The sequence below is a fragment of the Narcine bancroftii genome, chromosome 12, assembly GCF_036971445.1.
Source record: "Narcine bancroftii isolate sNarBan1 chromosome 12, sNarBan1.hap1, whole genome shotgun sequence".
NCBI classification, from domain to species: Eukaryota; Metazoa; Chordata; class Chondrichthyes; order Torpediniformes; family Narcinidae; genus Narcine; species Narcine bancroftii.
The window spans coordinates 59,471,462-59,482,185 of NC_091480.1; the positions used below are offsets into that span (position 1 = coordinate 59,471,462).

At 42.0% G+C, this 10,724-nt stretch overlaps 1 pseudogene; it reads right to left on the bottom strand.

Moving 5' to 3' along the window:
* Positions 1-7,955: 7,955 nt before the first annotated feature.
* LOC138747179 (cyclic AMP-dependent transcription factor ATF-7-like) overlaps positions 7,956-10,724 on the bottom strand; it is an 81,714-nt pseudogene continuing 78,945 nt past the window's right edge.

Below are 10,724 nucleotides of genomic sequence, written 5' to 3' on the forward strand. Positions count from 1 at the left end.
CGTTGAACTATATGACTTTAAATATTAATGGAATACATAACCAAATTAAAAGGAAGAAACTGCTAAATTTACTGAAAAAAGAAAAAATTGATATAGCATTTGTGCAAGAAACACATTTAACTGAATTGGAGCACAAGAAATTAAAGAGAGATTGGGTAGGACACGTAACAGCAGCATCGTATAATTCAAAAGCAAGAGGAGTAGCTATATTAATTAGTATAAATGTGCCATTTAAAATAGAAGAGGAAATAATACATCCAGCAGGGAGATATGTAATGATAAAATGTCAGATATATTCGGAATTTTGGAATCTACTCAATGTATATTCACCTAACGAAGAAGATCAAAAGTTTATGCAAGTTATCTTTTTGAAGGTAGCAGATACGCAAGGGAACATATTAATAGGAGGGGATTTCAACCTGAATTTGGATTCAAATATGGACAAAACTGGGGAAAAAATTAACAGAAAGAACAAAGTAACCAAATTTATAATTAAATCGATGGAAGAAATGCAACTTTTGGATATATGGAGGAAACAACACCCAAAGGAAAAGGAATATTCATATTACTCGGCTAGACATAAAACATACTCAGGAATAGACCTATTTTTGTTATCAGCTCGTATGCAAGATAGAGTAAGAAAAACAGAATATAAAGCTAGAATACTATCGGACCATTCACCCTTAATATTGACAGTAAAGTTAGAGGACATCCCTCCAAGAATGTATAGATGGAGATTAAACCCCATGTTACTTAAAAGGCAGGATTTTAGAGAATTCATTGAAAAACAAATAAAAATGTATTTTGAAATAAATACGGAATCAGTGGAAGATAAGTTTATACTATGGGATGCAATGAAAGCATTCATTAGAGGGCAAATAAAAAGTTATGTAACCAAGATGAAGAAGGACTATAATCAGGAAACAGAGCAGTTGGAAAGGGAAATAGTAAATATAGAAAAAGAATTAGCAATGAAGGAAGAAATAAAAGAAGAGAATTGGCGGATAAAAAAATAAAATATGAAACACTACAAACATATAAGGTGGAGAAGAACATAATGAAGACAAAACAGAAATATTATGAACTAGGTGAAAAAACGCACAAAATCCTAGCATGGCAGCTTAAGACAGAACAAGCTAAGAAAATGGTATTGGCATCAAGGAAATAAGACAAACAAATCACATATAATCCAACGGAGATTAATGAAAACTTTAGAGAATTCTATGAACAATTATACTGAACCGAAAACGAAGGGAAAGAAGGGAAAATAGATGAATTTCTGACTAAAATTGAACTACCAAAACTACAAATAGAGGAACAAAATAAATTAACAGAGCCATTTGGAATAGTAGAAATACAAGAGATAATAAAAAAATTACCAAATAATAAGAGACCAGGAGAGGATGGATTCCCAATAGAATTCTACAAAACATTTAAAGACTTATTAATTCCGCCCCTCCTGGAAGTAATCAACCAGACTGATAAAACACAAAGCTTACCAGATTCATGTAAAACAGCAATAATTACAGTAAAACTAAAGCAAGGGAAAGATCCACTCACACGAGCATCATATAGACCAATATCTTTACTTAACACAGATTATAAAATAATAGCTAAACTATTAGCAAACAGATTAGCAGAGTATGTACCGAAAATGGTAAATTTAGACCAAACTGGATTTATCAAAAAAAGACGCACAACAGACAATATTTGTAAATTTATTAACTTAATTCATGCAGTAGAAGTGAGTAAAGCGCCAACAGTAGCAGTTGCTTTAGACGCAGAGAAGGCCTTTGACAGAGTAGAATGGAATTATTTGTTCAAAGTATTGCAAAAATTCAGTTTACCGGAGAAGTATATGAATTGGATTAAAGCATTATATAAGGGACCGTTAGCGAAAGTGACAGTAAATGGACATGTATCAAAGCAATTTAACTTAAACAGGTCAACACGCCAGGGATGCCCACTATCACCTTTATTGTTTGCGTTAGCTATAGAACCACTAGCAGAATTGATAAGAACAGAAAATAATATAAAAGGGATAAAAATAAAAGACAAGGAATATAAAATCAGTTTATTTGCGGATGATTTTATAGTGTACTTAACAGAACCAGAACTATCAATAAAAGAATTATATAAGAAATTGAAGGAATATGGAGAAGTGTCGGGTTACAAGATAAACGTAAATAAAAGTGAAGCAATGCCTATGAATAATGCGGATTTCTCAAAATTTAAGAAGGAATCACCATTTAGATGGCAAATGCAAGCAATAAGATACCTAGGTGTACAAATAAACAAAAATCTCGGCCAACTATATAAACTCAATTATTATCCACTAATGAAAAAAATTACAGGACGATTTAGAGCATTGAAAAGATTTACCACTAACACTAATAGGAAGGATAAACTGTATTAAAATGAACATTTTTCCAAGGATATTATACTTATTTCAGGGATTGCCAATACAACTGACAGAGAAATTCTTCAAGGAGTTAAAGAAAATAATAAGGAAATTTTTATGGAGAGGGGGGAAACCGAGGATAGCACTAGATAAATTAACAGAATGGTATAAACAAGGAGGCTTACAACTGCCAAACTTTAATAATTATTATAGAGCCGCACAATTAAGATACCTATCAGATTTTTTATCAAACAAGGGAAAAGCCAGATTGGACGAGATTAAAATTAGATAAAATAGGCGAAAAGATACCTGAACACATATTATATAAATGGGATGAAAAATTGGTACAACATAGAAGTTCTCCAGTATTACATCATCTCCTCAATATTTGGAAGAAGATTCATGTAGAAAGAAATAAAACAAATTATCAATTACCAAAACTAATATTGACGCAAAACAAGTTACTCCCTTTTACAATAGATAACCTTTCCTTTAGAGAATGGGGAAAAAAAGGGATTAAAAGAATAGAAAATTGTTTTTCAGGAAATAGATTCTTATCCTTTGAACAAATGAAAGATATGTACAATATAACTCAAGATACAGCGCTGGCATATTACCAATTGAGATCCTACTTGAAGGATAAATTAGGAAGCAGTTTGAGTTTGCCAGAGGGAAGTAACCTTGAATATGTGATTACAGATACAATGATAATCAAAAGATTTATAACAAATATGTATATTAAACTGCAAGAAAAGGAGAATGAGGAAACAAATGGTAAAACTAAACAAAAATGGGAACAAGATTTAAATATAAAGTTATGCTCCGGAACGATGAGAAATACAATAAATACAATAAATACGAGGTTACGTATGATACTGGATACACAGGCTATACATTACACCTCAAAAGTTAAATAAATGGGACCCAACAGTATCTGATAGATGTTTTCGATGTAAAAAAGAAATGGGAACAACAATTCATGCAATCTGGACATGTGAGAAAGTAGAAAAATTTTGGGAAGATCTAAATCAGATATTAAATAAAATATCAGAAAACAATATACCAAAGAATCCAGAGATCTTCCTCCTAAGTAACATAAAAAAACAAAGAATTTGGAATTGATTTGGAGGATGCACAAAAAAGATTTGTTAAGATAGCTCTAGCCGTAGCAAAAAAATGTATTATGTCAACCTGGAAATTGGAAGATAATTTGAAAATACAACAATGGTATATAGAAATGAATAAATGTATTCCATTAGAAAAAATAACATATAGTTTAAGAAATAATATTGAAATATTCAAACAAATATGGGAGCCTTACATTAAATACAATAGCGAAAACCTACCGGGGACAATCATTACCTAAGTTAACGGAAGGAAAAGGATATGAAAAGAATGGACTCAGTAGAATTTCTGGTGTATTTTTATTGAATGACAACATTGTCTGACTGGTTTAATGTATCCTAGATTTTATATCTTAAATGGACGGGAGGGGGGAGGTAGGGAGGGTGGGATGGGAGGAGGGAGAAAATGGCACTGTATATGTGTGAAAAGGAAAAAGTGTGTACCATGGTTAATGTGATTTATGGTGTGAAAAATAAAAAATTTAAAAAAAAAGAACATCCACTGACATTTTTCCATAAACTGGGGGTATAGGTTAATGGGGTATAAATTGGGCAGCATGGGCTCATGAGTTGGAAGGGCCTGTTACCGCGCTGTACGTCTAACATCCCCCCTTACGTAATCCCCTTATGAGCCTCAGAGCACTGATGCCAGAGGTTCTTTGGGGGTTATGTAAGGGATGTGAGTGGAGAAAGGCTTCATGTGCTGCTTCGCGTTTGGAGTAAGTGTCCAACAGAGAGATGATGTCCCAAAACTAAGATACCTTTAGTTTGACATACATTAAAAAGGGGTCAGTAACTAATGGTGAGAATGTGATTGTTATTTCAGAGATTACCTCCTTCTCTCCTCCTCTCTCCCCTTCTCTTCCCTCTCTCTCCCCCTGCTCCCTCCCCTCTCCACCCTTTTCCCTCCCTCCCCCACCGCCCCTCCCTCTCTTCCCCCCTTCTGCCCATTTACGTCTGAGGGTGGATGTGAACATTGGTATCTACGTGTGCTGGGTTTTATGTCAAAAACAGGGGCTGCTCAACACTATGAAGGGTGAGGGGAAGAGGGGAGGAGAGAGGGTAAGAGAGAGGGGGAGAGAGAGGGAGAGAGGGGAGGGGTTGGAGAGAGAAAGGATACAGCCTAATCGATGGGTCAACACACTGAGGACGGAGAGAGAGAGAGAGAACAAGGTCATAGTGGACACTTGGAGAGACGGATCCCCAGGCAGACCAGTGCAGTGACCGATTCTGGGAGGTCTGGCTCTGGAGGTGTAGTGATAGAGTGTTACCTCCAGATGCCTCCAAATGAGGTCTGGCATGTGTATGTTGTTTCTTAGTGCTGTTTGCTTAGTTAATAAATCTAGAGTTTTAAAAAGAACCCAAGTTTCTTTATTGTATCGAAGAAACATCACATGGTCCCAGGAGTGGAAGAAACAGCCAAGTTCTGCTGTGCACAGGAGTGAAAGAAGAAAAAAAGAAACCCACAGTGTGCATACTGAGTAACAGTCAATATCAGCAATGAAAATATGGAGAGTTTAAAAATTCCTAATACTGTAAAATGGACTGGAAATGTTGACCATGAGTGGAGGCTGTTTAAACAAAGCTTTATCCTGTACCTGCAAGCCATTGAAATTGGTAATGAACTGGATACATGGAAAATTACCCTGCCACTTACCGTGGTGGGACCTCAACCACCAGAGGTTTGCAACACATTTATTTTTGCCAAGGCAGAGGACCAGGGCAAGTTCAACACGATTAGCGAGATGGTTGATGAACACTGTTCACCAAAGAAAAATGAAACCTTGGAGAGGCACATGCTTCACTCGTGCACGCAGCTACAGGAGAGAACTTTGATACTTTTTTTTTATAAACGGACTTAAAATTAAAAGCAAGAACATGTAATATTGGATCACTGCAAGATTCAATGATCTGTGATCAAATTGTGTTCAGGATTACTGATAAGAAAGTAAGAGAGAAGCTTACCTTAGCTGGAGCTGTGAAGATGTGCCACTCCAGTGACTTAGCTCTGCAGCATGCAAAGAAGGTTCGGTGATAGTTTAAAAGCCAGTGAAAATGAAGGCATAGTCTTGCCACACATAGAAAAAATTAGATACAGGAAACAACAAAAAGATAGCGAGACATTCAATTGTAATCATGATGTGGCGCAAAACGTGCATCAAAACAATGCCCAGCTTATGGTGTTACGAGCCCAGAGACCCCAAAACCCAGCAGCAATAGATATTCACCAAGACAAATGGTTACTTAAACAAAAGTTGCTTTTAATTATCTTTAAACATGAAATAGAATCACACTTTAACTTATCACTATTGACTTAACTAACCTAACTTAACCCCCTTCTAATTCTAAGTGCATGTGTATGTAATGTGTGTGTAAGTTCAGAAAAGTTCTTTAATTCACAGTCCAATCTCACTTCTCATTCCTCCAAGTTCACTGATTGCAGGCAATTCTTATACTGTGCACAGAATTTAACATGTATAAAGTTCACCAGGCTTTGGTGCTTGAAAGGTAAATGGTTACTGCTCAGGAAGGTTCTTGTTGGTTTTCAGAGAGACAGAGAGATGTGTTATTCCACAACTTCCATCAGTCACTTCAGTGTCTTGCTGATGAAACTTGCCCCATCAGGGTTCTCCAGATGATAACCTCTTTCTTTCAGGTCACCACAGAGTTCCTATCTGTTTCTCTTATTCCAAGTGAAACATTAGACAGCCAGTCCCTCTCCTCTTGCATGAACCGTGAAGTCTGTGAGCAGGCCATCTTTCACACTGAGGCTTCTTGCCAGTTTTTCCTGTTTCAGTTCCAGCTACCCTTGCTGGCTGAAACACAGTCAGAGTGATCTCTGCTTTTTTTTTTCTCTCTCTCTCTCTCTCTCTCTCTCTCACTGTGACTGAGACAAAGCCTGTTTGACTCTCTCTGCTTACAAAACCACATGGCCCTCTTACAAAAGCAAGTCTCCTGCATTCTCTTTCATCTGTTGCAGGCAATGAAGATAAAGCCATACATCCAAACAAACCCTGTACAGCTCAAAGCCTACATTTACACAAAAGGTACATGTAAATTCAAGGCAAAAGTTTAAGATAAGGAGCACCACCTCAGGTTCACAGTAGTTCCAGATGGACATTATTCACTGCTTGGTGACAAGGCATGCAAAAAGGTGGATTACATGAACAGTGACAATACATGGAAGAGCATTGAGGAAATACTGGATCAATTTCCAGACATCTTCAAGGGGTTTGGAGTTGTACCATTCACCTATACCCAGAGGACCCCAAAACCCAGCAGCAATAGATATTCACCAAGACAGATGGTTACTTAACCAAAAGTTGCTTTTAATTATCTATAAACATGAAAACTGGATCACACCAACTTATCACTATTAACTTAACTAACCAACTTAATCCTCTTCTAATTCTAAGCACACGTGTATGTAATGTGTGTGTTATAAGTTCAGAAAGGTTCTTTAATTCACAGTCCAATCTCACTTCTCATTCCTCCAAGTTCACTGGTTGCAGGCAATTCTTATATTGTGCACAGAATTTAACATGTATAAAGTTCACCAGACTTTGGTGCTTGAAAGGTAAATGGTTACTGCTCAGTAAGGTCTTGTCGGTTTTCAGAGAGAGATTGTTGTTCGCTGCACACCCACAACTGATTCCTTGTAACCAGCTACTTCAGTGTCTTTCCAAAGAAACTTGCCCCCTCAAGAGTTCTCCAGATGATAACCTCTTTCTTTCAGGTCACCACAGAGTTCCTTTTTGTTTCTCTTATTTTAAGTGAAACATTAGACAGCCAGTCCTCTCCTCTTGTATGGCTTTGACCAGGCTGAACGAAGCACTCACAACCCGTCTTCCAAATGGGGTTTTTCACGTTTGACAGCTTGTCCTGTTCCAGTCCCAGCTGCCTGTTCCAGTCCAGCTGCTGCTGCTGAACTGTAGAACTGATCTCTCTCTCACTCAGAGAAAAGCCTGTTTGACTCCCTCTCTGCTTGCAAAATCACATGACCCTCCTAGAACAGCAAACTGCACCCAGACAGCTTGTGGCTCCGAACCTAATCCTCCGAGTTCTTTAATCTGTTGCTTTTTAAAACAACAATCCATTAGTGAAGTCCCTTGGGCACTCTTCAAGTTTTTGCAAAGGCTCTCGGAGCCAGCCTATGTAGCTTGAGCAGAGCTCCAGTATTTTAAATGAGATCTGTTTTGAAATGTTTGTATGTGACCGACACTAAAAAAAGTCCCAATTTATCTCAAAAAATCATGTCTATAATCTGTCACACACCTCCCCTCACATTTCTTATCCCTCCAAACCCCTCGCTTGCTCTGCCTTCCTGCAGCTGTTAACTGAGGACGATGCCACAAGTTCTGAGAGAAAATGTATAACTCATTTCAATGATAATTTTCACGTCGTTCAAATGACACGATTTAACAGACTGGTTTAAAACAAGTCTGTGAAGTTTATTTGTAGAATACTTTTTGTCACAATTATGTGTTTCTATATATATCTATATATATCTATATAGATATATATAGGCAGCTATGTTTAACATTCGATATTAGAAATTTACACAAACTTATTTACATAAATTCATTTTGCATTGAGTTACATTGATGGTTACTGCAAAAAAAAGGAACCTTGTGTACACACACTTCAAACTGACACCATCCACGTATCATTCTGTCACATGGTTAAAAAAAGAATGGAGTTGCTCCCTCCACACGCTTCTCATCACACCCTCCCTGAGGTCAGATAGAGTGAAGCTCCCTCCATACCGTCCATCACACACTCCCAGGTCAGAGACAAGAGTGAAGCTCACTCCACACTGTCACATCACACACTCCCAGGGTCAGACAAATAGTGAAGCTCCCTCCACACCATCACATCACACACTCTCAGGGTCAGACAAATAGTGAAGCTCCCTCCACAACGTCCCATCACACACTCCTGGGATCAGACACGGAGTGAAGCTCCCTCCACACCTTCACATCACACACTCCTAGGGTTAGACAAAGAGTGAAGCTCTCTCTGCACCGTCCCATCACACACTCCCAGGGTCAGACACAGAGTGAATTTCCCTCCTCACCGTCCCTTCACACACTCCCAGCGTCAGACAGAGAGTGAAGTTCACTCTTAAATTGGTAAAGGAGGAAAGTTGAGCCTCCTGTCTTTGGGAGGGGAAGGGCAAAGACAGATAGGTACACCAGAGGGAGGGGGAATGGGAGGAAGACAGAAAATAGAGAATGGATGGCAGTCCAGAGTTAGAGGTAGAGACTGGTGGATGGGTGGGATGGGTAAGGATGGGAAAGAGGGAGAACAATGGGTGGGATTGAGACAAGGGTACTGGATAGAGGGAGGTGTGATGGAGGGAGAGGAGGAAGGACTGGATTGAGGTTTGGGAGAGATGAGGGATGGAGATACAAAGGGAGGTATGAAGGAGGTACAAACAGAGGGAGGGACCTGAGGCAGAGAGGTATATAGGGAGAAATGGAGGGAGGGATGGAGGAAGGAGAGGTACATTGGGAAGGATGGCGAGATTGGAGGGAGCAGGAGCCCAGATGTGATCCTGGGAACTCCCAGATGAAGATTTGGCCTCCTGCAGTCCACCAGCCCCTGTGTGGTGGGAGGGGAGACATCGATGGGCCTGGGAGGGAAGTGTGCTGGGGCCCTCCCTCTCTGGCCCTGCCGGAGGAGGAGGAGAAGGGGCAGGAGTTCCCCCTCTTTCACTATCCACTCCCATCCGGGGAGTGGCAGTCCCAGGAACTCTCTCCCAACCCACGATCATCTGTCTGCCAAGTGAGAGTGAGGAGACCTGATGTGTGGGTGGGGAGGTGCAGCCGCCATCTGTGCCAGGGCCGAACTGGCCAGGGTTTCAGCAGTTGACCTGCCCCCTCCGCTGGGTCGTTGGATCACCCCGACGGGGTCACTCAGGGGTCACACATCTCCTGAGGACTGTTGTCTGAGCCGGGTGTTGGCCGGGGTGGGGTGGGGGGGGGGGGGTTGGGGGGGAGAAAAAGGTCCAGGTGAGTACAGGTCACAGCAATCCCAATACCTCCTGACTCTCATCCGTAACATCACAGCCGGACAGTCCTCTAATCGAGGATGACACTCCGATTCCATACTCTCCTGCCGGACACCCCTCCCCTCGCAAACCCCCTCTCCCATCTCATACTCTCTTCCATCCTGGACCCCCCCTCCTCTCCCACCCCCCCCCCCTTTTCTGGCTGCCCCCTCCCTCTCCTGGACCCCTCTTCTCCTAGTTGCCCCTTCCCCAATACCAGCCACCTCCTCCCCCCGAACCCCCTCCTGGTCGCCCCCCCAGACCCTCACCCTCCATGCCGCTCCCCCCCCATGACCCTCAGAACGGACTGTTACCAATGAAGTCCTGGGTCCGTTTCTGGATGGTGGTGACGGGACAGTCTCTGTGAGCCAGCAGCAACTGCTTCAGCTGAGCCACCTCGCTCCGAAGCAGCCGGACCTCATTCTAACATGGGGACAGACATGGGAGTTTCAGTGCTCCTCTCTGACACCCCCAGGGCCCCACCATGGACCCCTCCCCACATCCCCCTCCCCACATCCCCCTCCCCACATCCCCCCTCCCCCACATCCCCCTCCCCACCAAGGACACCCAGCCTCCATCCTTCGCTGCGTTTTTCCGTCCCTCAGCTTTCTTCCACCCCATGAGGCTCCCTCCCTCCCAGGGACATTTCCTTCAGGTTTCGATAGTGGGTGGGGAGAGGGGTGGGGACTGATGATGGGAGGGGGCTATGGTGAGGTAAGGTGGATCCTGAGAGACAGAACCGCTCAAAAGTTGGAGATGGAGGGAGGATGGGAGCTCAGTGGGAGGGAAGGGTGGAGGGAGACCTGAAGGAGGCAGGAGGGAGAAAAGGACAAGGGAGGGTTGGATGGAAGGAAGGAGAGATGCAGGGAGGGATGCAGGAGAGAAGGATGAGGGAGGAAGGGATGAAGGGAGGGAGGGATTCCTGTGCCCTGCGATACCACTCCACCTGCAGCTGGACATTCATGTGCCCCAACTCCTCAGCTTTCTTCTCCAGGGACGACAACCCAGACCTTCCTCTTCTGCCGACAGCGAGACGCTGCTGCACGGTTCCGTTCAAGGAACCTCTGGCGCCGCTCGTCTGGGTCCTCTTCCTGCCCCTCGCCTCCGCCTGCCCACAGCCCCACTGCTCGTGAGCTGGGATGGAGAA